General features: G+C 46.5%; 1 protein-coding gene across 1 annotated transcript in view; it reads left to right on the forward strand.

Annotated features, from left to right (window-relative positions):
* DCAF5 (DDB1 and CUL4 associated factor 5) overlaps positions 1-27148 on the forward strand; it is a 363408-nt gene that overhangs the window by 122987 nt on the left and 213273 nt on the right. The window lies entirely within an intron of this gene.

Here is a 27148-nt window from a genome sequence, read left to right on the forward strand (position 1 = left end):
GAGGCAACTTAGTAGTGCTTAATTTGTAAATAAATAAATGTCAGCGCCCTATTCATCAAGGTCACTTCCGATTGCACCGCACATTGCTGCTGTTACAGTAACACCATGACTAATAACCGCCACACTCCTACAAGCTACAGTTACTGCTGTCTTACCGACTCTTTCATTTTTAGGTCGAGCTGACGTTAGCATTCATGCGAAGCATGAATGCTGTCAGCTCGACAACTAATGTGATCCGTTTTTAGGAGAGTGGACACCAAAGTGTTACGAGCGTTTTCAGTGCCGGATTTCACCTCGGGAGCGCGCAGCATTGTCTGCAGTGGCAGTGTCAGTTTCGCTTTTTTATTACTTTCGTTTTTCCCGAGGCTGGCTGAGGCTGGCTTGGAATGAACAGGCTTGCCCCCGCGCATGCGCAGAGTAACTCACAGCCCTTGCTTTTACAGACGCAGGCAGGCAGCCCCCACCCCTCTGCATGCACGCACGCACGCACACACAGGCGAGCGCATGCACACGCAGGCACACACATACAGGCACACAGACACTCGCTCACACACACACACCCCCCTCCCCCACAGTCACACGCACGCACACATACATACAAAGCCCGCCCGCCCGCACATGCTTTCCCCGCGCCCCCCCCTTCCCCGCGCCCCCCGCCTCCCCCTTCCCCGCGCCCCCCGCCTCCCCCTTCCCCGCTCAGCAACGCACTCACCGGCTTCCTTCGTGCGGCGGCTCTCCTCAGCTGCAGGGCCCGGCAGCAGGACTCTTCTTACCTCCTTCTGCACCGGGGCGCAGGGTAGGCTCCTGCCTGCTCCGGTGCTCCAAACACGGCGGCTCCGTCCAATCGCGGCTCTTCCGTGGGAGGCGGGGTAGGCTCCCGCCCTCCTACTTCCTGTTTCCTGTTGACGCGCCGGCCTGCCTGACTTCCTGGTCGCAGGCCGGCAGAGTGACGGCAGTGATTTGCGGTATGTATTTAGTTAGTTATTTATGCATTTTTATATAGCGCGGACTTTACCCGAAGGCGCTATTTATTTATTTATTTTTTTGGGACGCTACCTTTTTATTTAGTTTTAAACATTGATGGCTGAATTTTATGGCACTGTACTTCTGAAGTCCCCTCGAGTTTGGTTACAATACTTTCTATCCAAGCCGATAGCGTAAGGCGTTTGGATATGTACTGATCCTGGACCCCATATCTGAACCGAGTCATCACATAATTCATAAACCGATCGAGCACTCGAAATCAAGACACGGCCCTTTTTTACACCCTTTTTAGTTGAAGTCATTTACTTTGTCCATTACCTCATAAACCGGCTTTAATAATGTTACCGCTCTTTAGGGGCTAACATGCAGAAACCCTGCAGCCTTTCGGGGGGATCCTATTCAGCCCAAGCTCATTACATATCTGCGAGGCATGCTTTATACTCAAGAGCCTCGGGGCCTCTTCGCATTCTGCAGGGGGGGCATCATTTTGCGCTCCGCCACAGCAGGCTGCCTCTCTGTGCCCGTTCTGCATTGGCGAAGGCTTGTACCCCAGCTCTCAGGCAATTCACGGGTGCTCGGACAACGGCTTTTTAACTAATTTAAATGATAAGGTTTGCGGCTATCACTTGTTTGTTTAATATTACGGGCATGTGGGTTGTGTGATGCTGCATAAACAGATGCGTTTGGAGTTTATTTACCGATCCGCTATGGAGGGGCTTTTCTTTAATCTGTTGGTGGCTGTTTTTTTTTTTAATTTATATTGCGTCTTCATGTACACATGATGTTTGACTTTTTTGAGCAATTCGTTACGTTGGGCTTTTGTATAATTTGATACTAGCTGTTATTTTATTTATATTGCGTCTCCCGATGGTTGTGTGATGCTGCATAAACAGATGCGTTTGGAGTTTATTTACCGATCCGCTATGGAGGGGCTTTTCTTTAATCTGTTGGTGGCTGTTTTTTTTTTTTAATTTATATTGCGTCTTCATGTACACATGATGTTTGACTTTTTTGAGCAATTCGTTACGTTGGGCTTTTGTATAATTTGATACTAGCTGTTATTTTATTTATATTGCGTCTCCCGATGCTGTGTTTGCCTGCCCCGCCAGCTCTCCAAGGTTGCTATTTGTTTCTTTCCCATCTGCGTACATCACTTGCGGGATACAGGTAAATCTGCATTCTAGAGTTGCCTTTATTGTTTTGAGGCCGGGCGCAGGGGCTGCTCCGATGTTATCAAGGCTGCTATCCCACTGCTAAGGCGGTGCTGCACTCACTGCCTTGTTTATATTTGTTTTAGTTCCGTGATGCTCCGATCTTTGCCCCTTCCGAGTGGAGCTTCCGAGTGGAGCTTCCGAGTGGAGCTTCCGAGTGGAGCTTCCGAGTGGAGCTTCCGAGTGGAGCTTCCGAGTAGAGCTTCAGAGTGGAGCTTCCGAGTGGAGCTTCAGAGTGCAGAGTGGAGCTTCAGAGTGGAGCTTCAGAGTGGAGCTTCAGAGTGGAGCTTCAGAGTGGAGCTTCAGAGTGGAGCTTCAGAGTGGAGCTTCAGAGTGGAGCTTCAGAGTGGAGCTTCAGAGTGGAGCTTCAGAGTGGAGCTTCAGAGTGGAGCTTCAGAGTGGAGCTTCAGAGTGGAGCTTCAGAGTGGAGCTTCAGAGTGGAGCTTCAGAGTGGAGCTTCAGAGTGGAGCTTCAGAGTGGAGCTTCAGAGTGGAGCTTCAGAGTGGAGCTTCAGAGTGGAGCTTCAGAGTGGAGCTTCAGAGTGGAGCTTCAGAGTGCAGCTTCAGAGTGGAGCTTCAGAGTGGAGCTTCAGAGTGGAGCTTCAGAGTGGAGCTTCAGAGTGGAGCTTCAGAGTGGAGCTTCAGAGTGGAGCTTCAGAGTGGAGCTTCAGAGTGGAGCTTCAGAGTGCAGAGTGGAGCTTCAGAGTGGAGCTTCAGAGTGGAGCTTCAGAGTGGAGCTTCAGAGTGGAGCTTCAGAGTGGAGCTTCAGAGTGGAGCTTCAGAGTGGAGCTTCAGAGTGGAGCTTCAGAGTGCAGAGTGGAGCTTCAGAGTGCAGAGTGGAGCTTCAGAGTGCAGAGTGGAGCTTCAGAGTGGAGCTTCAGAGTGGAGAGTGGAGATTCAGAGTGGAGATTCAGAGTGGAGAGTGGAGCTTCAGAGTGGAGCTTCAGAGTGGAGCTTCAGAGTGGAGCTTCAGAGTGGAGCTTCAGAGTGGAGCTTCAGAGTGGAGCTTCAGAGTGCAGAGTGGAGCTTCAGAGTGCAGAGTGGAGCTTCAGAGTGTCAAGAGCAATGCCAATAGCTCTAACTTTAACAAAGGCAAAACCATTGCATTGTAAATGCTTGTTATTTTACCGAATCACATGCTCATGCTGCTGCCTGGTTTGTCTACATGCACACAGGCAGAATCACTCGGTACAAAATGGCTCCTGTTCACTCGTCAGTACGGTCTTGCGCCGCCCCACCTTCCCCCTGCCAAATACATTCATTCCAAATACTGCTTATTTTCATATCAGACTGACTTCTCACATCTGGGATAGCAGGGGCACCTTCCACAGTGATTAGTGCTTCACAAAAAATAATTCTCGGCTAGCGCTCAGAAGCCTTGAAGCTTTGATTGAATGACACTGCAGTTTGATGCCCCGCTCGTTTTTTGATGCTATGCGTTCCAGACACTGATTTTATTAAGACTCACTTGGAGCTCTAAACTGTCACTTGATCTTTCTTTGGGTCATTTCGTTTGCCCGGAAGGACTAACATATCTGTGAAACCCTCTTCTTTTATAGTTTGAGCATCGTCTTCGTTTAGCAGGATAACATTATACATTTGAAAATACAAATATCCGGGAAGAGCAGAGAGCAAATCTCCGCGATGTTGGGCATTCTCCTATCATAAAGGAAGCGTGTTGGTGGGACCTGTGGCATCTAACGCATCATTTAACCCTATATGCGTGGGCACCTACCACAATAATGTATAGGATGAGTTTGTTCCGTTCCCGTTTTTAATTTGATGTAAAACTCAAATCACTGCACACTCTCTACTACACACTCTCTACTACACACTCTCTACTACAGTCACTACTCTCTACTACACACTCCCTACTACAGTCACTACTCTCTACTACACATTCTGCTACACACTCTCTACTACAGTCACTACTCTCTGCTACGCACTCTACTCTCTACTACACTCTACTACACACTCTCTACTACACACTCTACTACACACTCTCTACTACAGTCACTACTCTCTGCTACGCACTCTACTCTCTACTACACACTCTACTACACACTCTCTACTACACACTCTACTACACACTCTCTACTACAGTCGCTACTCTCTACTACACACTGTACTACACACTCTACTACAGTCACTACTCTCTACTACACACTACTACCCACTCTCTACTACAGTCACTACTCTCTACTACACACTCACTACACACTCACTACTACAGCCACTACTCTCTTCGACACACTCTATACTAGACACTCTCTACTACACACTATCTACTACAGTCACAACTCTCTACTACACACTGTACTACACACTCTACTACAGTCACTACTCTCTACTACACACTACTACACACTCTCTACTACAGTCACTACTCTCTACTACACACTCTACTACACACTCACTACACACTCACTACTACAGCCACTACTCTCTTCGACACACTCTATACTAGACACTCTCTACTACACACTATCTACTACAGTCACTACTTACTACACTCTCTACTACACACTCTACTACACACTCTACTACACACTCTACTACACACTCTACTACACACTCTACTACACACTCTACTACACACTCTACATTACACACTCTACATTACACACTCTACATTACACACTCTACATTACATACTCTACATTACACACTCTCTACTACACACTCTCTACTACACACTCTACACTACACACTCTACTACACTCTACTACACACTCTGCTACACACACGCTCTACTACACACTCTACTACACACCCTCTACTACTCTCTACTACTCTACTACACATTCTCTACTACTCTACTACACTCTACTACAGACTCTCCACTCTCTACTCCACACTCTCTACTCCACACTCTCTACTTCAATCTCTCTACCTCAATCTCTCTAATTCAATCTCTCTACCTCAATCTCTCTACTTCAATCTCTCTACTTCAATCTCTCTACTTCAATCTCTCTACTTCAATCTCTCTACTTCAATCTCTCTACTTCAATCTCTCTACTTCAATCTCTCTACTTCAATCTCTCTACTTCACATTCTGTATTACACACTCTCTACTACACACTCACTACTCTCTACTACACACTCTCTACTACACACTCTACTACACTCCCTACTACACATTCTCCTACACACTCTACTACACACTCTACTACACACTCACCACTCTACTACACACTCACCACTCTACTACACACTCACTAGTCTCTACTGCTCACTCTCTACTACACACTCTCTACTACACACTCTCTACTACACACTCTCTACTACACACTCACTAGTCTCTACTACACACTCACTACTCTCTACTACACACTCACTACTCTCTACTACACACTCTACTACTCACTTACTACTCTCTACTCACTCTCTACTACTCACTACTACTCTCTCTACTACTCACTATTACTCTCTACTACTCTCTCTACTACTCACTCTCTACTACTCACTCTCTACTGCTCATGACAATGCCATTTATTTATCTGTTTCCAAAACCAACACATAAATAAAACATTTGTCATTTACAATGCCAAAAGCGCTAACTTTTGCAAAGGCGAGACCGTTGCATTGTAAATGCTTGTTGTTTTTGTTTCAGCCCTACTCTTTTTAATGTCTACGTATCGACCTTGGCCGCCTTGATTAGATCCTTCGGCTTTTATCTTACTTCCTATGGGATGACACACAAATTGTTGTGTCTCTGCTGCCAGGACATGAGCCAGGAAAGAGTAAGGTTTCATCACTGTATGGAAGCTGTCAAGATGTGGATGACCCAGTGAAGCCTAACTCAGGCAAAACTGAGTTCATCATTATTGGAAACCATGCCAACTTTTGGACCCCCGATCGGTGGCCGGAAGAATTAGGCACTCTCCATAAACCTGATAAGAACCTGGGAGTTATAGTTGATGACAAACTAAACTTTGGTGATCTTGGTGATCAGATGCCGTTGCCTCAGCCACCTTTCATTCTCTTAGAATGATCAAGAAAATGATGCCGTTTCTGCCGGAGGACAGTCAACGTACAGTTGTTACATCTCTTATTTTATCAAGGTTGGACTATCGCAACGGCCTCTACCTGAACATTCAAGAACGATATCTAAATAAACTACAACTTTTGCAAAACGCGGCAGCAAGACTATCGGCACACCAAAATTTGTTTCAGTTTCTAAGGAAATCAAAAGACTTAATTGGCTACCAGTCAGAAAACAGGTGCTTTTTTAAATCCTTATGCACTGTTTTCAGGGCTTTCCAAATCATAGGACCAGAAGATCTGAAGCAGCTGTTTCAATGGTACACTCCTAAAAGTACTCTCCGCTCCCTAGGAGCTAAGATGGTGACCGTACCCCACATTAAAAAAAGCCACATGGGGAGGGCGAAAATGTATCACCTGTGCCGCAAGGGCCTGAAATTAACTTCCCTTCCAGCTTAGAACTGCCACTGACCTCATGGCATTTAGGAAGGGACTAATGACTTGGCTGTTTAACGTGTAGTATCTCCATAATAATCTGTGCTCAGAGGGTCGTAGCCAGCGCCAGGACACCTTCGGGTATCTGTTGCGCTTTAGAAATATATATATAACATACAGCTTCTTCGTGACGGTAATGGTAGTTCTGTATTTTATAGGAAACCAGAGTAATCTGTGTTGTGCTTGAAGCTGCCTCTGTAAGAGAAATGGCTCGTCCTAAAACTGCCCTCTGAATTAATTTCAAGGGAGGCTGTGGACCCAGTTCACAAAGCCTTTTCTGGTCATTACTGCAAGTTGCAAAAGTTGAATCTGTGGTCATAATTCCTTACTCGTGAATCACAAGATGAGATTTGTGGATTTTCCTCTGAAATCTGTCTTTCTATCCTGGAAAACTGCCAGTCCTAGAAGTCTTGGGTTTAGCAGTAGGAATTGGGGTTTGTCCTACCAGAACAGTCAGATAGTAGAAACTGTGCGTGTGTTAACAAGCATTGCGAGAGGTTGTTGCGTCATCTCTCAGAGGGAGCTTATGTGTGCGGGATAAAAGAGTGGCTCGGACACCCCTGTGTTTCAGAGGGTGGAAGTGAGGGGAATGGGTTCCACGTGGAGGAAGAAAGGGGCATAAGTCGGCCCGCAATTGTACAATACTCCTGCAGATATAGTCTGTTATGCAGGAGTAAATGTAGGAGCACGCATGTAAATCCACGATTTGCAGATATTTTTGGGCGTGCTTCTTGTAAATGCCCAAAAAAGAATACTTGTGCACCAATGTTAGGCAGAAGCCTTCGGGTTTTTATTTAAATTTGTTGCGTGAATCACCCTTCCGATCTTGAAATATTTTGCACTGTAAGCAAGGAAGTGTTGCTGGTGCATACATTTCAGGCTGAGCTGAAAAATGGAGTGACTACAAAGAAGATAAGTTCAAAAGGTCTGGGGGAAACTAGGATATAATAGAACTAAGAAAGCAAAAGTAAAGCTGGAGACCTTGTGGCGCCGGTAAATAGGCAGGAGGCAGCAAAATGAGCAGCATTGAAGGACCTGGTAGTCCTTATTTCCTGTCTACCTTTGTATTCAGGTGTTTCAGTGAGGCAAGTCCTTTCACCCCACCTCCCTTGGGTACCAAATACAAGCCTGTTGCACCCCTGTGCATTCCACGGGAGGCTCTTCTGTCTAAGTGACCAGTGTGAGGGCAAAACAGCCACAACACCAATAAAATCTCAGATTTTCACATTTCTGTCACTGCATACTTTTGAGCAGTTTGGGATATTGTGGCTAGTACTTTGCTTCCCTGGCTTCATCCACTTAATGACTTCTCAGCAGTCGCGCTCTGATGTAGCCTCTTTGTCCATTAACTGGATTATGACTTCTTTTAGTTACAATTGATAGAAAACAAATGGAAATGTAGACAAAATGTTACAAGCATCTGTAATCCATGGCTCATTGGCGAAAAGAATTAAGGATGTAAAATGTCAGTTTGTCTTTAATACAAAGTGCTAAAATGGTACGATAAAAGAAATTAATTTAGTAGCCGGGTGTATTGTATTAGTAGAGAAATTACATTTTATTGCATTTTGTGTATGCTGTGGCAGGAGATTGAATCCTAATCATTCATAAAGATCTGAAAAGTTTTCGAATTCCTCATTTGGGAAACCTCTGATTGAGAAGTTAACTCGGTCTATCATCATAAGACTTGGCAACTCAACCATCTCTCCTCACTTTGTCAACTTAATTTTTATTTTTTTCTTGTCTGAAGCAATTGACTTTTATGTTACTGGTTTTATATAGTGGTGCTTGATTTTCTATGTTGAGATATCATTACTAATAGGATTCTGTTGTGAGACATATACTATACTTTCCTTATTTAAAAAAAAAAAATCTTCACTAATCTCGGTCCATGAGTCTAAATTTGGGAACAATTTACTAGTACCTGTGTGTATGTATTTGTGTATATGTATTGATATAGCACAAGCCTATCAAAGAAGCAGCAAGAGTGCTGCATATTACATTGGGAGTGGGCAAGTGGAAACCTTCTTAGATAGTGCATATCAAGTTAGGATAGCAGAAATACAATTCACACATTACAAATATGCCTCATTATCCCGCAGTCTTTTTCCCCGCAGGGAATTACAACACGGTTGTTACAACGACCGCATTGTAATTCCGTATACCATTACCCCCCAAGTCGTAACAACGACTTGCGGAGGGGGGCGCTGGATGTTGGAATAGTCTAATTTACTATTCCAACTCCAGTCTGTGCGGACATTAGGGAAGGTGTTGGATTTTAAATCCAACACCTTCTCCCCCTTCAGCAAGTTGTTTTTCCGACTTTGCGGAGTAATGGTATGCAGAATTAAAACGTGGTCGTTGTAACGACCGCGTTGCAATTCCCTGCGGGTAAAAAGTTTTGTGATAAATGTTGTTTACCACACATTAAAGTGTTTAGGTACATGCAGACAAAGGGATTTGCCCTGTATCAAATGATGCTGGTCTCCAGGTTCCAAGGCCGGTAGTTCTAACTGCTGAGCCAGATTTAGTCTTTGCTGTTCTCTGCAGGTCACTTGGATGTCTTCGTTTTAGCTCTACAAATGCATGATTACTTTCTTGATGCACGCTAAGTTCCCTGAGTATGCTCAAATCTGGGACATTTGCTCACTGTGCTGTAGAGTGTTTAGCCTCCCAGCCACCCCAGAAAATGACTGTGTTGTACCCTTCCTGCTGAGAGGTGAGTGATATTGACTAGCATTTGTGGTAAGAGGGCTCTTTTAGGTGCAGCACCGTGGCCTTGTTGCATTGGATTAGTCCCCTTCTGTACTGACGGAAACTTCAACTTAAAAAAATAATAATGGTGTGGAAAGTGTTCAGTATTTACTAGGGATTCGAAATTATTGAATTCTTTCGATTTACCACTTTTTAGGTCTCGGCCTGATCCAGCGCATGCGCTGATCTGGCCAAGACATTTAGAAGCCGCTTTTGAAAGTGCTTCCAAAGCAGCGATCAGCTTACCCTCACGCGCACAAGCACGTGTGCGCCGTGCACAGCACTTTTTTTCGTCACGCGCGCACATGCGCACAACTCGCGTTTAAAAAAAATATATGTATTTCATTTCGCGCCCAATGCTTGTTTTTGTTCTACCGCTCCTCGCCACTCTCGGGTGCACAGGGCTTGTTTAATTAGGCAGCAGAATGTAAACTTGAAGATGAGGAAAAAAGCAATTAAGTCCTTTTCCTTGTGATACCTTAAAGTATATCCCTGTCAGCACTGCAGTCCTCCTGGCCCCTTGCTGAGGAGGCAATCTTTTTGCGCTGGCTTAAGTCAGAAATCTTGCATGGTAACATGTGCAACCCTCTTAGTGCCAATACTATGTCCCAATTTGCCTACTGCACTTTCCCACCTCACCGTTCTTGGATGTGCTCGGAAAGGACACAGCAAGGAAGGTTTTATGCTCACTGGCCCACCTGTTTTATTGCACACTCCTGCTACTAGTCACTGACTTATGGATTCATTCAGATTTCATTTCCTACATTAGAAGGTAATTCGTGTCTGTTTTGCTTGGAGGGCTTCGCTATATCCTCTTTTTGTGAATTCTTTCACTGGGAGTAGAAATAATTGTACTTAACAGATTTTTTCAGATATATGGAACTGCACCGATCGAAGGCAGAAGGTTGATCCCTGTAATCTATTACTTCTGGGTAGAGTTTCCTATCAAAGGAATTTGTTGCACATCTTCCTCTGGAGAATACTGCACCCGAACCTAGAGGTGCTCAGCTTGTCTCTTTTGTCAGCTGTTCCAGACCTTCATGGTTTTCTTAATGCTAGGAAATATTTCACGTTCAGTTTGTTGTTATGCTTGTGTACAGCTTGAGCATGTCATGAAAGAGGATGCCTCTACTCTTCCGCAGTTCTTACCATGTTTTGTTTAGACCCTTTCAGTCCTGGCAAGGACTTCACATATAAAGTACATCATATACCATTGCTGCAGTTCCCAAATGTGAGCGACTCTGCTTTTGGAAAAGTCATTGCCTTCAAGGCATTAAACTCTTCAGCAACATTTCTGGTGCATTGAGATTTAGAGCAGAATCTTTTGTTATTCCTTTATTCAAATTAAACAGCTCGCCAAGTAACGCATTTCGGCTGCAAGATCATCCTTTTTCAAACTTGGCGAGCGCCATTAAAACACTCCATTTATTCATTGTATCAATGCACGTGGTTTACGGGCATAGAAAAAATACGTCGGTGTCACTGCCTTCCACTTAAAATGCTAATGATGGCTAAATAACTCCTTCGTTGAAATTGATATGCACAATATCTCGCAGGAATGGTATAATGCCATAACTTACATTTAGATATTTTCAGCATAAGGGACCTCCGGTAAACTACCTATAGACCAGTGTCGGATCCCAACTGCTGAGTCCGCACTGTTGCAGCTACCCAGATCCCATTCCAGCTAGATGTGCCAATGTACAAACAGATATAATTTGAGTATAACATTTTTTAAAGCAGCTTTCATGAAAAGCCAATGGGAGACACATCTACCAACTGCGTTTAAAACCACACCTAAAAAATAACCATTTCATATTTACCAGGGCGCACTAAACCAATTACAACACTCACACACACACGAATAACAAGCATTGGCATAGCCAATAGTTCTCGCCTTTGGGACCTTATAAGTGTTTAGCCATGCAACCGTTGATGTTGTTGCACCAAGGATATTGTGCTGGATAACTAAACACTTATAAGGTCCCAAAGACGAGAACTATTGGCTATGCCAATGCTTGTTTTTTCTGACGCTGATGACTTCCAGAGGGTCATTTAGGCTATAGCCATTAGGCCTGCCAGATCCTCAAAGGCAATGGCCTATTAAAGATCCCCGCCTTCCTTGTGGGGCTCTGTGGAGCCTTTAGTGTAGCCTTTAGTGTAGCCGCTAGTGGAGCCACTAGTGGAGCCGCTAGTGAAGCATTGCATCCAAATCAGAACTTTGCAGAGAGTGGACCTTCTGAAAACCTGATCTGTCGCCCTGTGGCAATCAGCCTGTTTATCAAAGTTTTCTGGCCAGAGAGTCATGTTGGATCTAGTGCCAGAAACCTGGTGCAACGCTCTCCTCTAAATACAGCGCACGAGATGGGAGTTCGGTGGACAGGGCATGTGCCAAACTTCAAATAACACCATCAGTCATTTATATGGTGACACCCAAACAATGGCTACTTTGGGAGGGTATGATGGGTGGTTACGCACTGTGTCTATGTAAGGATACAATGCACAGTGTAAGAGCTGTTCTGTGTTAGGCACTTCAGTAGATGCCATGATTGAGTTCTCTTACCCGGATATGGTGCGGGTCAATGTTGATTTTCTTTTTTACCTGTCTCTGTTGCATTTGAGAATATCTAAGCACCCCAAGGCTGTTTGATATTTCAATGTTGTAGTTTGCAAACTACTTTTCAAATAGAATGCTTTAGTCCGTGTGAAGAAGCTTGTCACATTGTTTATTTTCTTCTAGTCCATTGTTCCATTTTATTGGTTCCTTACTAGATTTCAGCTCACTTCCTAATCCGGAGATAGTCCCGTATCACAGAGGGACATAGGCCAAAGGTTCCTGGTAAACATCTGAAGGAGGTTAAGTTTCCGGTATCAAGAATATCAGAGATGTGCTAAATAACTTTTTGTATTTATGTTTGCTAGCTACCCTCAACCTTGACCAAGCCCTGAAGTCATTGGTTAAGGGTTTAAGTGGACTTTTTATGCACACTTTTCCTTGGCCAAGGCTCGTGTCCTCTTAATTAGAGGCAGGGTCCCTCGTGTCCCTTCCTCTTAAATAGAGGCACGGTCTCACCTATTCTTAAGCAGCAGCCCTGCCTTACTGGCCATACCTGTTTTCGTCCAATATCGCATCTCCGTTGCCAATCTGATATTTTGGAATGAAATTGTGTCCCTCAGTATGTCAGTGAACATGCCTGAGATGTTCTCTTCCACACCATGCTGCCCCACTTCTCAGCAGACTCTCCCCCGTACACCCCTCCCCCAGATATATGTGGTGTTTCTCCAGGAACAATGTTCCGTGGCTTCCCTTCCGGTCTAGAATTGTTGATGAACCTCCAGAGACTGATCTGTTGCGACAGCCCTGCCTACTCATTCACTTGTTGACTGGTCTGTCATTGAAGTTTTTAGGTTCTCATCCCATCATTTCATTTGATGAACATCTCTTATCTTCATGCATAAATGTGGCCTGGTCCACACAAATGGCACGCGAAGACTGTGATCTATGAGCGCTTTTCCCGGAGTAGTGATATTTTTAATCTCCTTTGTACCTGGATGTCCTCTTCCTTCTCCTTCTGTTGTAAGTTATGCAAGTTGTGTTGCTCCTCTGCTGGCCCTGCTTTGGCAGCAGGAAGCACATTCCTGAAATTGGGGGACGCCCTTGCATTATTTTTAGGTCAAGCCTGGGTAGCTCAAGTGCTGCTCTGCAAGGCATGCTGTATTCGAGTATAGACTTGAAGCCCCACCCCCATTCTGCCCATTTTTGTCATTTACTTGTGTCATTGGCCTTCGTAAATGCTGGCTTCTGATTCGTTAGTAGGATTGTTAGTGCCTCCTTAGTACCGCCTTGTCTTCATTTGTAACCTCCCATGAGACTGGCCCTTTTACTTCTGTTGTTACACAGGAAGTCTTATTTAGTCTGTAAGCACTATTTCCTTTAATGAGTTTCTCCTACTGCAGCTACGACATGCTTTCCTGCAACATTCAGCACGCCATGCACGCTTAAACTTTCCAAGAAGCCTGGGACAATGGCGGCTGCTTCTATGAAGTGAAATAGGTCTTGCATTTACAGGAATTTAAGTTATTGACTTTGTAAATGACAATGCCTTTTATTTATGTTAATTATCAAAACCGATAAATAAAAGGCATTGTCATTTACAATGCCAATAGCTCTTAAACTCTTGCAAATGTGAGATCTATTGCATTGCAAATACTTGTTTACTACACTGGCTGAGTCTTGGTTCCCCAGAATTGGATGGTTTCTTCAGCCTCCCGTGATGAAGTGCCAGGTCGAGGGATAGGCTTTTGGCAACAAGGGAGAGAATCCAGATAATGATGGTCTGTGGCATCTGCTGCGGTCAAAACGAAGATGGAGATCTATTCAGTGAGTGAGGAGGTTTGTAAGCAAGAGTGACTCGACAAGCGGAGCCAGGAAATGAAGGTACAGATGTTCATGGTATGCATTGCAGTGGTCTGCCATCAAGAGGGTTCCAGCATCGGAAATGGGGTTGTTATTTCCTGGTGCCAACTAAGAATGGAGGCCTTTATGCTATTTTAGATATTTGCTCTCTCCTTTCTTCTTGAAAAAGGACCAATTCAGGATGCTGACATTGGCCCAACTTCTATCTGCCCTGGACCCACAAGACTGGATGGTAGCGCTGTTCCTCCAGGATGCCTAATTTCCCGTTCTTGTCCTGCAGTCCTGCAGGCTTTACCTATGGTTCAAGGTGGACCAGGAGCATTTTCAGTTTTCCATGCTCCCCGTCGGCTTTACCAGTGCCTCTTGGATGTTCATGGAAGTGACAGTTACAGCACACCTTGGGAGGTTGGATACAAGTCTTGCCCCTTCCTCGACGAGTGGCTATTCAAGGTGTTCACCACAGTCCGCAATAGACCACCTCCAGACTATGGCGAACCTCCTAACATATTTGGGGTTCTAGATCAACGTGCTGAAGTCACACCTGACTCCTTCGCAAAATCTACCCGTTCATAAGTGCCATACTGGATGCGGTGTAGTTTTGAGCCTTCCATCCGGTTTAATAATTCCAGGACATTTGGACTATGATCCTGATATTTCTGCTTCAGTCCAGGGTCTTGGGGCTCCGAGACTTTGTGACATCCTGCTTGTCATTTACGCCAGATGACACATTCTGGCTCTGCAGTGGGATCTGAAGTGCCTATGGGCTCATCACAAAGGGAAGCGGTTAGATTCCATCCAGGTTTCGTAGAAGACTGCAAAAGAATTGCGTGGCAGTTGCTCACCTGCAATTGGACCAGCACCACACTCATCCCAGCACCTCACCTAGAACTGATGGTGGTGTCGCTTTTGAGGCCATCTAGGAGAGGTCAGTGGACTCTGTTCTCCAGTGGGGACCTGACTCTATATCAGTCTGTTGGAATTGTAGGCCATTCACTTGGTGTAAAGACCTTCCTACCATCCATCTAAGAAAAGGGAGGCGTCCAGGTCTTCACAGTCCACACCACTGCCATGTGGTACGGCAACAAACAGAGAAGAATGGGTCCTGGTTCCATGGCAGGGGGCCTTGTAGCTCTGGAACTGGCTGAGTCAGTAGGTCATCTGCCGGGTTGTGAACCACCTGGCAGCATCTTCGAAAACCAGGGTGGACAAACTCCGCCAACAACACCTAGTGGATCAATAATGGCAGTACACCTTGAGGTGGTGTATGGTGTCTTTCACCAGTGGTGAGAACCCGTGCTTAACCTATTCACCACCACCGAGAAAATGTAATGTCAACACTTATGCATGCTTGAGTTCTCAAAAAGCCTTGCCTTGATGCACATTTTGTCTAGAGTGGAGCTTGGAACCTCTGTATCCTTTCCTGTCTCTCCTGCTCTGAGTTCTGAAGGTCAAGAATGACCTGGCCCAAGTCATCCTAGTGGCTCCAGATTGGGCTCAGGAGAGAGTGGTACTTCTTGGCTTGAGCATCTGTTCTCCACTCGGGCTGCTGCTTTGGCAGGATCTTCAGTCGCACCAGTAGGCAAAGTTGTTGGATGTGTTACTTTTTGTTTTATCTATGACCCAGCAAGGCCTTGCAGTGGGCACTAATAAATGGTTATTTGTCAGCCCTTTCTGCTTTTTTTGTGTTTACCGGATCAGCCATCCTTATTCAAATCACATGGTGTGATAAGATTTCGTAAAGGTCTGGTCCACACAAGCTTTTTTTAATGCCACAATAGGGCCTTAATTTGGACTTCACCTTCCTTATGTGTACTCAGTTTGAGCCATGCACAGCTGTCCTTTGTGTCTACTTACACTTAAACAAACAGTCTTCCTCAGAGTGTTAACCTCCGGTTGCATGACAGTCTTCCTCAGAGTGTTAACCTCCGGTTGCATGAGTGAGCCACAGGCTATTTTCATTTATCTGCCATGATAACTTTTTTCTCAAACAAACTGGTGTTGCAGACCAGAGTGGCTTCTTGCTGACACCTTTTCATGTATTCAACCATTTTTTCCCCCTCAGGTTTCTTTATTGGCATTTAAGTAAGAGTCTCCACAAATTGTTAAGAATACAGTTATCAAAATGTTCATGAGGTGGATGGACAGACCTCTCCCATCATTTCGACATTAACAATATTCTGGTAGCAGGTTATATATTGATGTGAAAGGTTTACGGCAGTTGTTGTGTTATTTGCAGATGCAATAATAGAAAGCTCAGAGAGGCACCAAAATACCGGTCGGGTTGGCACACTTTAGAAGTTTAGTTTACATGTTTAACCCACACCTTCAATTACATAGGCCACTTATTTAACCCACTTAAAGTCCTGAGTTTACCTGTTCCCTAAACAAAAGTCAATAGGGGCGTGGTGATGGGGGATGACTTCAGGACTCAAAACCATAGGCCAAAGTGCATAAGGAAACCTATGGGAACTGTGATCCTGAGTACATTGGGGAGGTGGGCAGTGAGTGGGAGAGTCACATATATTGCTAAAAAGAACAAAATATTAACTATTTTGTTGACCTACTTGTAACTGCTGATCAGATATGATGCACACATCTCAAATGAAAAGTAAATGCAACTTCAATTTTTCTGTGGGGAAATGCATTTTTTGGGTAGAAAAACAGGTTTGGCCTGTGAATGTAACCGGATGGTCACTGATTTGAATCCGGTCTGTTGGAGAAATACTGCGGTGTATTTACAGTGCTAAGAGGTTTAATCTTGTGACAGAAAACTCTGTGAATACGTGTCATTAGTTTAATAAATATATTACAGTATAACGTTGCACACAGTATAAATAGGTGGTTCCAAAGCGTGCAAAAATATGGTTTAAATATATACTATGCTTTCAAAAGTTATGTTTTAGTAAGGTGCTAACGGTACCTAGTGTAAGCCTTTTTTTATAGATTACCATTAAAAGGACAAATTCCAGATTTATTGCCTAGGCAGCCTTTAGATTTGCTGATTAATCAGTTGCACCTTTTTACATTTCTTTCATGGAGCAGGCATCCTGAAGTGATGGCTTGTTTATTTTTCAGCAGCCTCTCCCATTTCTCACTTCACAGTAGGTGGTCTAGTGGAAGAGCACCCTGCTCTTCTGCTATTACGCTCTGTTCTGTGTCCTATGTTCTCTTTTTTTTGTATTGTATTGTAATTGCATTTATATAGCGCTTACTACCCCTGACGAGGCGTCAAGGCGCTTTTTCGGCGGGTAGCACGCTACTCCGGGACCCATAGAGGATTAGTGTTGAATTATTATAGTGAAACATGCAAGTACATTTTAAGTGGTGGATAGGTTAGTCAGTTATTTGGATTTGGAATGATAGCAGAAGGATAGAGTAGGACAAAGGTTTGTATTTATTTATCGCTCGCTTGTTGACGCATGCTATTCAGGGAGCCTATAAAGGATTAGTGGTGAATTAATATGGTGAAATATGAGGCAATTTCAGTGGTGGATATTAGTCTGTTACTTGGAGTGAGAAGGATAGCAGACGGATAAAAGGGGAAGAAAGATTTGCATTCATATAGCACTTGTTACCCCTGATGGGTGTTGAAGCGCTTTTCTGGCGAGTAGCACGCCTCTCCGGAACCCATAAAGGATTAGTGTTGAAAATTAGTATAGTATAAATATGAACTAATTGGAGTAGTAGATATGTTATTCAGTTATTTAGGCAGTATATTAGTATAGTTGAATATGGAATATGGAATTTGAGAAGTGAACATGTTAGTCTGTTAATTTTGATTGAAAAAGGATAGTGGAGGGATAAAAGAGTGAAGGATTTTTTCTTTTTTTTTTAAGTCTTAGCAGTAGGAAGAGGCTTTTGGATGAGAAAAAAATAAGTTTTGGAGGGAAGGAGTCAGAGGGGAGAGTTTAGAAATGTTTTCTTTAGGAGATCGGTGTAGTAAAAAGAGGTGTCAGATGATGCAAGGAGGGGTAGAGCAGGAGAGAGTCTAGAAAAGGTTATTTTGGCGATCATAGTAGTAGTATATGTATTGTGACGTAGAGGGGGTGGTGATGTGTTTGTGTAAAGTGTATGTTGTGTGTAGGAGGGAATGAAGTAGCGGTGAGAGTATTTATCTTAGACTGGTTTGTTTCAAGAGTTACCAAGTGTGGAGGTGTGCAGTGTGTGTGTTGTGTGTTAGTGTTATTATGGTAGAAGGGAGAGGAGGGTGTTTGTTGGACAACTGATGGAAGGATCATTATATATTTGTTAGTGATAAAAGGTGGACTGTTAGGTGTAATTACAACAGGGAGAGTGTGTCTGAGTGGGATGTAGCTATTTATGGTGTTGATTGGCGTTGTGTTACTAATGAGTGTATTGGTTAGTGGTATAGAATAGAGTTGTGTACTGTTTGTGGGTGATGGTGGATATGTGTGGTAGTTGGGATAGTAGGGTGTGTAGATGTGGTTTGGTTGGGTTGGTGGTGCATGCTGGCACATTAATCTGTGCATAGTGTTGTGCTTGGTGTTTATTTGGTGTGAGTGTGTTGCTCTGTTTGTGGTTGTGGATGGTGTGGGCTGGGTATTGTTAAATGAGAAAAAGGGCACCATTTCTGACCCTAGAACCGACCAGGCTCAAACAGACAACTACCCTTGTCCTCTCCGCCCTTCGCCTCGACGCCCGGGCTGAGACGCCCTAAGCCTGGCCTTTTCTGTAGCCCTAGTAATCAGATGACCCCTTCAGCCAATGGGAACCCTAGCCCTAACACTATCCAATCACAACATTAGCCCTAACATCTAGAACCAATAGAAGACCAGGACCTTGCAGCCAATCTTAACCCTAGTCCAAGCACCCAATCAGTTCAAAAACCCTGATCTTTACGTCCAATAAAGGCCTTAGCCCTACCACTAGTCCCAACCAAAGTCCAAGCAGCCAATGGTACAGGTAGCCCTAGTCCCTACTTCCAATAGAAAGCCTAACCCTACTCTTAGTCCCACAACTGGTCCAACAACCAATCACACCAGAAGCCCTAAATAGCTACTTCCAATTAAAGGTCTAACCCTAGCCCTAGTCCCACCCTACTCCCAACAACCAATAACATAGGAAGCCCTAGTCACTACTTCCAATAGAAATCCTAACCCTAGCCCCAACCCTGTAATGATTGAATCACAGACCGAGAAACCAATCAGAACCCTCAAATACCCAACCAATGAGGACATTAACCCTAACCCAATAGAAACACCAGATACAACCACCAATCAGTGTACGCATGTGCCAACCACTTGCACACCATATAAGGGCCCAGCAACCTCAGGCAAGGTTTGCTGGCCAGGGAGTTGGAAGCTACTTGCTCCTGTTCAGAATCTCCTAGGAGTCAGACAGGCTCAATCCACAACTTTGGACTTCTGCAGGTAAAGGCTTCACTAACTCGAAATCTAACAATACTGTTTGAATAAAGCTTTACTCCCCCTGCTGGCCAAAAAAAGAAGTGCACAGGCCACAGTAAATACAGTTTAAACAGCTCACAGAAGCACCCTCAGATGTAGAAAATCCCTGTTGCTGGGGGGTGAGGCAGGGGGGCTGGCCTCACTGGCTTGTGAACACAAAATGGTGGCTGGGGGTGCACTGTTTGAGCACACAGGCCTAAGCACAGGGCAAAGGAGACATTTGGAGGGAAAAAAGACTTGTCACCAAGGAATGAGAGGGACAAACTACTGCAAATCCCACAATTCAACACACTAAATGAAGGCAATCATGGGCAGGGAAAACCGCAAATTTAAAACACAACACAGGTGATAAAATATGCAATTACAGGAAGCCTAAAACTACAATTTTTAACTGTAACAACCACAGGCATAGACAGTAAACACAGAAAGTGAAAATCGTTTTTTAAACAACTTTTTGTCTTGGGAAGAGACAGAACTAGTCTGTCTCCTTACCACTTCCTGGACTCTGCTCACTGCAATCTGGCGCACATGTGGGCTGCAACTCACAATATAGAGGAGAATGATTTGGGGTGCACCCAGCAAGGCCTTAAGGGGCCTGGGCAGGTGTGAGAGGAGGGCTCAGACTTGCCTGGTAGCTGAATAGCCAATGGTCTGCTGGCCTGGGGGTGGGGTCTGGGCAGCTGCTTGCTCCTGTTCAGAATCTCCTAGGAGACAGAGAGGCTCAATCCACAACTACCCCTCCCCTGCAGTGTATCGCGCCTGCCTCCCAGCTGTTCACCCTCACCAACCCCTACTTAATGGTGGCCACTGCATGGCAGGCTCACTGAAGGCAAGCTCGTCTGTACCCGTCTTTGACCCAACTGCGACCAGTGCCAGGGACCTTGGTCCCCTGACCCCCCTGCCGTTACGACCTCAGCACCCTCCGCGCTCTCAACCCCAGACGCAACAACAGGTGCCAGCTCTCGACGCCGATCAACATCCAAGGCCCGAGATCTCCTGCCGACACGGCCGCCGCACCTTCACTCACCTCCGGACCCCAGCAGCAGCCCCCAGCACACAGGATACCAGTGCACACAAACTACTGAACTGCATCTTCCTCAACGTGCGCTCCCTGCCCTGACACGCCGTAGAAATCTGGGACCTCCTCAACACTCACACGTCCGACGTCAACTTCCTCACAGAGACCTGGACCAACGCCAGCTCAAGACCCGACATCGCAACCACCTTTCCTGATGGATACAAGATCCTGAGGAAAGACTGCCCCACCTGCCCCGGAGGAGGTCTCGCCATCATCCACAAAAGCTCCCTTCACACGACAACCACTGACTCGGACGATGCCATGCCCCCCATGGAACACATCTACATCCAGATCCAGACCAACCCCAGAGCGACGCTCCGCTGAACCCTCTTCTACAGACCAACTACCCCCGCACCCGGTTCACCAACATCATCTCCGACCTCATCGACCCTCGCCTCCATAGACTACATACTACTCGGAGACCTAAACTTCCACCTGGACAACCATGATGACCCAAACCCCATCACCCTCCTTGAGAACCTCACCAACATAGGAAGCAACTTGTCCCCGCCTCCACTCACAAAGCAGGACACCCACTCGATCCTGTCTTCACAGGAGGAAACAGCACCTCTTTCAGCCAGACCACGAAATGCTCTGGACTGACCACCACTGCATCCACTTCTCTTTCAGAAAACCCACTGCTCACAAGCACGCGCGCTGCCCCCCACACAGAATCTGGAACAAAGTCTCCGAAGAACACCTCACCTCTGCCCTTACCTGCACTCCACTCCCAAGTACGACAGACGCCAACACCGCTGCAAGCAACCTCCACCAATGGATCGTCAACTGCGCTAACACACTCGCCCCCCTCTAGAACACTACAAGACGACGCAACAAGAAAGCAAACTGGTTCACCACGGCACTCCAAGAACCCAAGCGCTGCTGTCGACGACTGGAAAAGATGTGGAGAAACCGCAAAACTCTGGAAAACAGCACTGTCTACAAAATAGCCACCACTGCACACCACCAACTCATCAAATCCACAAAGAAGAATTTCCTCCAAGACAGTATCCTCTCCAACGCCCACAACTCCAAGGAACTTTTCTCCATCATACAGAAGTTTGCCAAGCCCAACAACGAGACAACAAATGTCCCTGCCTCCAAAGACGTCTGCAACAGACTCTGCTCCTTCTTTCACCTCAAGGTCAAGATGCTCTACAACACATTCGACGACCAAGACTTCTGCACCGCCCCAAACCCCGCCGCAAGTGACACCACCCAACGGACCCTACTTACTTGGACCCCACTCATGACAGAAGACACCTTAAAGACCATGAAGAGCATCCACTCCAGAGCACCTTCAGACCACTCTCTGCCACACATCTTCCACAGGGCCGCCACAGCCATTGCACACGAGCTACGTCGAACCATCAACATTTCCTTCGAGACCGCCACATTCCCCGACACCTGGAAGCGCACTAAAGTCAACACCCTCCTAAAGAAACCCTCTGTTGACCCGTCAGACCTCAAGCACTTCAGGCCCATATCGCTACTTCCTTTCACAACCAAGGTCATCGAAAAGATCATCAACACCCAGCTAGCAAACTTCATTGAAGCCAACAACATCCTAGACACCTCCCAATCCGGATTCAGCAGCACCCACAGCACCGAGACTGCCCTCCTCGCCGCCACAGACTACATCCGCGCCCTCCTCGACCAAGGCCAAACGGCACCACTTATTCCCCATGACCTATCAGCAGCCACCACACACTAGCCACCGTACTCCGCGACGCCAGCATCCAAGGATAGGCCCTAGACTGGATACGCTCATTTATCACTTGCAGAACACAGAGAATAAGACTCCTACCCTTCCTCTCAGCAACGAATTACGTTAGTCATAACCATATTGTCTATATATGTATTGAGTTTTTTTGCTTTAAATTTAATTGCTTGTATTAATTTATGTCTAAATAGTGCATCATGTTTTATACATTTTACTAAAATATGATGCATCATTAGGCTATGTATGAATAGACTAACATGTAAATAATGTGAACAACATCCTTATGCTTAATCTGTACTACATACATAGGCAAAGAGAAGTACATCTACCAAATTTGTTATTGATGCTCGGTCTAATTATCTCCTTTTCCATTAATTGAAAAGAGAAAATATTTAAATACCTTTTGCATAAAAAATAAGTAAAATATTACATATTTGATATATATTCCTTTCTGGTCACAGATTGTTTCTGTTTAGCATAGGTCCACTTTTTTACTACTTTCCTAAATGTTTATTCACACATAATAATCCCACTGCACACTAGCCACCGGTCTCGGCGACACCGGCATCCAAGGAAAGGCCCTTGACTGGATACACTCATTCCTCACTGGCAGGATACAGGGAATAAGAGTCCCGCCCTTCCTCTCAGAACTTACAGAGACCAGATGCGGGGTAGCCCAGGGATCCTCCCTCAGCCACACTCTTCAACGTCTATATGGCCTCCCTGGCAACCATCGTCAAAAACCATGGGCTCAACAGCTTCTCCTACGCCGATGATACCCAAGTCGTCCTCTCCCTCACCAAGGAACCAGACATCACCAGGCACAATTTCCAAGGATTTAGAGCCATCGCAACCTGGATGAAGAACAGCTGTCTAAAACTTAACACTGAAAAAATAAAAGTCCTCATCCTCTGCTCCACCCACTCTGCATGGGACGACACCTGGTGGCCTCCTGCCCTCGGAAACCCACCCACCCTGAAAGACCATGCATTTAAACTCGTCATCATACTGGACTCATCGCTCTCTATAAATCGCCAGGTTAACGCCGTCTCCTCTGCATGCTTCAACACCCTCCGCATACTATGTAAAACATTTAAATGGATACCCTCCGACTCCAGGAAAGCGGTCACACATGCCCTCATCACCAACAGACTGGACTACGGCAACGCCCTCTATGCCGGAATCAACAAAAAACTCCTGTGCAAACTCCATGCTGTCCAGAACGCCGCAGCCATACTAATCCTCAATATCCCCAGGCTCAACCACAACACCCAACACCTCCGCAACCTCCACTGGCTCCCCGTCGAAAGAGGAATAACTTTCAAGCTACTCATGCACGCCTACAAGGCCCTATACAACATCGGACCTCAATACCTCAAAAACCGCTTCACCTACCATGTCCCCAAGAGAAACCTCTGCTCAGCCGACTTCTCCCTAGCCACCGTCCCATGCTTCTACAGGAACAGAGCGGGTGGAAGGTCTCTATCCTACCTTGCAGCCAAGACCTGGAATGAGCTCCCCCTTTACCTCCGGCGAAGCCCAACACTTCATTAATTCAGGCTCTTTAAATGACCCCACTTGCCCAGTGCCCATGTCGGGGTACACGCCGTCCACCCTCTCTTTTCACAGTATGGACGCCGTCCCCCCACCAAGAAGTTGGGCCCCACAGAAATATGCCAAACTTGTCCCAGTGTAATTTTGAGACACGGGGACACATTCAGCAGCGCCTGCACATTGTCTGCTTTCCATTTCCAGCAGTAGCGTGCAGGCAGCCAGGGATCTTTTTGTTTCTTTTCACCTCCAGCTGGGCCGAAGTTATGGAGCCATTAATCAATCAGGGTTTTATATAGCGCGCTACTCACCTGTGAGGGTCTCAAGGCGATTGGAGGAGGTGGGGGGGCGCCGCTCCGGATCCGTTAAAGAGCCAGGTCTTTAGACTCTTCCTGAAGGTGTGCAGAGTAGGGCAGCGTCTGATGTTGACTGGGAGCTCGTTCCAGGTCTTTGCTGCGACATAGGAGTAGGCTCTTCCGCCTGCTCTGGTTCTGCTGATGTGTGGGGTCTCTGCCAGGGCGATGGCGGCGTAGCGGGTGTTCATTTTGGGTACGTGGAAGGAGACTCTCTCGTTGCAGTATTTGGGTCCGATGTTGTGGAACGATTTGTAGGCGTGGGGGTTCCGAGGACGAGTCTGGCTGCGGTGTTCTGAATGGTTTGGAGCTTGTGTAGCAGGGTTCTGTTGATTTCGGCGTAGAGGGCGTCGCCGTAGTCTAGTCTGCTGGTTATGAGTGCATGAGTGACGGTCTTTCTGCATTTGGGGGGGATCCACTTGAAGGTCTTGCTGAGGATGCGGAGGGAGTTGAAGCAGGTGGAGATGACAACGTTGATCTGGCAGGTCATGGTGAGGGAGGAGTCTAGGATGATGCTGAGGTTTCGGGCATGGTCTGATGGAGTGGGTGGGTTTCCGAGGGCGGAAGGCCACTAGGTGTTGTCCCAAGCGGTGGAGGAGGGTCTGAGGACGAGTACCTCTTGTCTTCTCCGAGTTGAGCTTCAGGCAGCTGTTGTTCATCCAGGCTGCGTCTTCCTTCATTCCTTCCTGGAAGCAGAGTCTGGTGTCTTCGGGATTCTTTGTGAGGGAGAAGATGAGCTGGGTGTCGTCAGCGTAGGATACTATGCTGAGCCCATGCTGTCTGATGATGGCAGCGAGGGGGGCCATGTAGATGTTGAAGAGCATGGGGCTGTGCGAGGATCCTTGTGGTACTCCACAGTTCATCTCTGTGGGTTCGGAGAGGAAGGGTGGGAGTCTGATCCTTTGGGTTCTGCCGGAGAGAAAGGAGCGGATCCAGTCGAGGGCGGTTCCTTGTATACCAGCGTCGTGGAGTCTGGCTGCGAGAGTGCTGAGTGAGACGGTGTCGAAGGCTGCGGAGAGGTGTAGTAGGATGAGGGCTGTAGTAGGATGAGGGCTGCAGTGTGGCCCTGGTCGAGTAGCATGCGGATGTCATCGCTGGCGGCGAGGAGGGCGGTCTCAGTGCTGTGGTTGCTGCGGAATCCAGACTGGGAGGAGTCGAGGATGGTGTTCTCTTAGATGAAGGTGGTCAGGGGGGCGTTGACGAATCTCTATGTGACTTTGACTGCGAAGGGAAGGAGAGAGCTGGGCCGGTAGTTTTTCAGGTCGGTCAGGTCGGCCGAGGGTTTCTTGAGGAGAGGCCTGACCTCTGCCCGCTTCCAGTAATCGGGGAAGATGCCAGATTCGAGGGAGGCGTTAATGGTCCGGCCTAGTTCGGGTGCTATGGCAGCGGCGGCGGCTCTGTGGTAGATGTGCGGCCGGCAGGGTTCCGTGGGGGCTCCTGAGTGGGTGTTCTTCATGGTCGTGGCGGTGTCTTCGGTGGTAGCAGGTTTTCAGGTGGTGATAGTGGGCTGGTTGTTGGTGGTGTAGAGGGGGGTGGTTTATGGAGTCTGTTCGCTGAAGTTGTCGCAGAGGGCCTTGATTTTCAGGTGGAAGTAGGAACTGAGCTTGTTGCAGCGGTCCTGGGATGGTGTGATGTCCGTGGCTTCACTGGGGGGTTTGGTGAACTGCTGTATGACGTTGAAGAGTTATTTTGCGTTACTGGCATTGGTGTGAATTTTGTTCTTGATAAAGGTCCACTTGGTGGCTCTAATGCGCAGGTGGTATTCAGTCATGGCCTTCCTGTATTCCAGAGTTTCTCGAAGCGTCTGCAGGAGACCCTGGCTTCTTGGATGTCTGTGGTGAACCAGGCGGCCTTCAGGGCGGTTGTTTGACAGGGTTGTGGAAGGGTGCAAGCTTGTCTGTGCAGCTGGAGATCCAGAGGTGTAGTTCTTTGGATGTGGAGTAGGTGTTGGTCGTGGCAAAGGGGGCGGGGGTCGTGGAGGAGGGTGGTGTTGAGTTGCTCCTCTGTGATCTTACTCCAGTCTCTTCATAGCGGGCGCGGGGAGGGTTTGGGTGCGGTGGTACTGTTAAAGGTGAAGTGTATGTAGTGGTGGTCTGTCCAAAGGGGCTGCGTGTTGTGGCAGAAGTGGATGTTTGTCCATCCTGCGAAGATGGGGTCGAGGGTGTGTCCGGCTCTGTGGGTGGGGGTGGTGACGAGCTGCTTCAGTCAGAGGTTGTCAAGGAGGGTGGTGGAGTGGGGGTCGCTGCTGTTGTCGAGGTGGATGTTCAGTTCTCCGGTGAGAATGTAGTCCGTGGAGGCGATGGTGTGGGGTGCGACGAGGTCAGCAATGGTTGTGACGGAAGAGGTGCGAGGCCCGGGGGTCCTGTAGACAAGGGTTCCACACAGCGTGGCTCTGGGGCTGGGCTGGATCTGGAAGTGGAGGTGCATCAGGCCTCCTTTTGTTTGAATATACTGACTGGGGGCGGCCTGGAACCTCACACTTAAATGAAAATGCAATGGAGGGGAAGCAAAGGCACACAACTTCCAAGCTTCCTTAAGAGAGGCATACTTTTGACTTAGTTGAATCCCTGTATATAAGTGCATGCACTGTAAGAATGTCTGTTGATCACCCCAGTATTTACACAAATAACAATTTCAATAGCACTATTTTATTTCTTTTATAGCGCTATGCAACCCAAAGCAGGGCGTCCAAGCTCTTTACGTAACATACACATTTACATTGACCATAAATCATGTACATGTGTGAATTAATGTTCAAGATGAGTTACATGATACAGGCTTACCAGGTGTAGAAATTACATGTCCTTCATAACTCACTATGCTGTATTACAAAGATTCAAAGGTATGGACTGCAGGTAACAATGTATCTCTGTGTTCAAAGCAGTAACCCACTTACCTGTCTAGGTAAAATAAGAATCTGTCATCTGCATGTTACATGAAGTGGTTTGCAGGAGACACATCAGCCTTCTATACTAGTTTGATTCAAATCTGGGGCTACACTAAACACAGATCTCTCCAACAAATGTTGTGGCAGGGTTAAAAACAAAATGGTAATCTCCAACAAATGTGTGAACCTTCAGAGTTATCTCACCATTATTATTCTTTGAGATTTACTGGGCACCTCTGCAGCAGGTGTTTTAACTCCATAACATATTTTAAGATGCAGACTTTGC

This window comes from Lissotriton helveticus, chromosome 9 (assembly GCF_964261635.1).
Source record: "Lissotriton helveticus chromosome 9, aLisHel1.1, whole genome shotgun sequence".
Classification (NCBI taxonomy): Eukaryota; Metazoa; Chordata; class Amphibia; order Caudata; family Salamandridae; genus Lissotriton; species Lissotriton helveticus.